Source organism: Lactuca saligna, chromosome 4 (assembly GCF_052625555.1).
Source record: "Lactuca saligna cultivar CGN05327 chromosome 4, ASM5262555v1, whole genome shotgun sequence".
NCBI classification, from domain to species: domain Eukaryota; kingdom Viridiplantae; phylum Streptophyta; class Magnoliopsida; order Asterales; family Asteraceae; genus Lactuca; species Lactuca saligna.
Genome location: NC_136420.1, coordinates 312,156,481 through 312,158,264, shown reverse-complemented (window position 1 = coordinate 312,158,264; position 1,784 = coordinate 312,156,481). Strand labels below are relative to the sequence as shown.

The window sequence follows — 1,784 nt, the reverse complement described above, 5'->3', positions numbered from 1 at the left end:
TTAGACAAATAGAATCCACTTTTTTTTAACGGTAAAATAGTATCAAACTATTAATATACTGTCAAAATCTATATCAAATGTAAACTGAAGTTCGAAAATATTTGTACAAAATATTAAGACCATCGTTGAAAAAAATAGCTAAATTTATAGAAAAAAAAAAGTTTTATGGGTTTTACATTTGTTTACAATTATAAATGAATGAAATAAATATGTATAAAAAATTGAAATAATCTAATTATTCATGGCTTGAAATATATATATATATGAATGATCATTTGGGAACTTATAGTTTTCCGAGAATTCGAGAACTAATTTTAGGCCCTAAGAACAAAAAAATAAAAGGTTGAGATTAATTGTGACATTTTTGTAAATAAATAAAAAAAAAAGACACGGGGGTATCTTGATTTTTTTGATGCCATGGTGTTATTGGAACTAAAATATCAGATTAAATGTGATCCCTAGTTCTAAGAACGTTAAATCTTTTTCTCTCTCAAAACCCAGCGTCGCACCTCTGTATCGTGAGAGATTTCTCCCTTTTCTCTGCTTGTGATGGCTTCTAATCCCGACTAAATTCCTACAGTGTTGTCAAAGTCGATGGTGCTTCTGATTACACAAATTACTTTATCAATACTTTTTCAAATCTCGATTAAACCGTCTGTGATTGCCGGTCTCTCTTTAGGAATCATGGTTCGATTACCCTAATTTCTTTTAGGTGTCGATTCTACAAATGAAATTAACAATTTCAAATCGAATTTCCATCAACTAATTGACGATTGATCTACAGCTTGGAATGGGCATTGCGTAAGCATTCAGAGCAGTAGACGTCGTTGATGTTCTTGACCACCACATCAAATGATTTATTTTACTCCTGTAAGTGTTGAGCCTCATCGATCATGGCCATATTGTTCTTTGATTCTGATGTCGGCGAGTCATCTCCTCCAAAATAGATGTCGATGATCTTCTTGACTTCAACATATTCACTGGAATTATGAATATGTTTTGATGTCTTTTGTAGTGAATCCCCAAAAGGTACAAATGATACATCTGCATTTCAGAAAAAGGTTCAAATGGCTTAATATTTCTTATATGCATCTCCTTGTTTGTGAAAGTGTAGTTATAGTGATGCTTTGATCGTATCATGTTTCGTTTACAGATCATGTTTTGTTTGCCATTTTTTTATCTTGAAATGACGAAACTGACCTTGTATGTGAATCCAATTAACAGACTATGCTTATATCACATTCAGAATCATCTGGTTCGCTGGATTGCTTATTTGGTGATGAGCAGGATGTAACTAGTTAGAGCACTAACCCTAGAAATGTTTCTGTAAAAGAAGTAAGTTTCTGGTTTCATGATTTTGATGTTTTATTTATTTGTTAATATGTGTAGAAAATGATTCCATTATATCTGTTAGTTTTAGACTTTTATCTTCATCAGAGTTTGTTATCAATTTGCTAAAAATACTTACTATGCAGGATCTTGATGAAGGCTACAATCGCATTGATAACAAAAAGGCTTCCTTACTAATGATGAACTTCACTACTGAGGAAGTCGAGTTTGGAATAAACAAACTTAGTATTGTAATTTGTATTTATTTTAAAGAATAACTTAATATGAAAATTAATATGAAACTTGAGGCGAATGAGTCTTTCCCAATTCCCATTAAGTCCCTAACTTTTTATAAATTAGTCCTCATCTTATCAACACCATAACAAGAATGTCTTCATGATAAGCCATATGAAAGAGATTGGAAGAGAATATTGTATAATGAGTTCAACACTTTA

At 31.3% G+C, this 1,784-nt stretch overlaps 1 long non-coding RNA gene across 1 annotated transcript; it reads left to right on the top strand.

Annotated features, from left to right (window-relative positions):
- The first annotated feature begins 474 nt into the window (after positions 1–474).
- LOC145039516 (uncharacterized) lies at positions 475–1,562 on the top strand. Its single transcript, XR_013679820.1, has 3 exons — positions 475–1,029; positions 1,225–1,335; positions 1,476–1,562. It is a non-coding gene; the product is annotated as an uncharacterized LOC145039516 (long non-coding RNA).
- Positions 1,563–1,784: the final 222 nt, after the last annotated feature.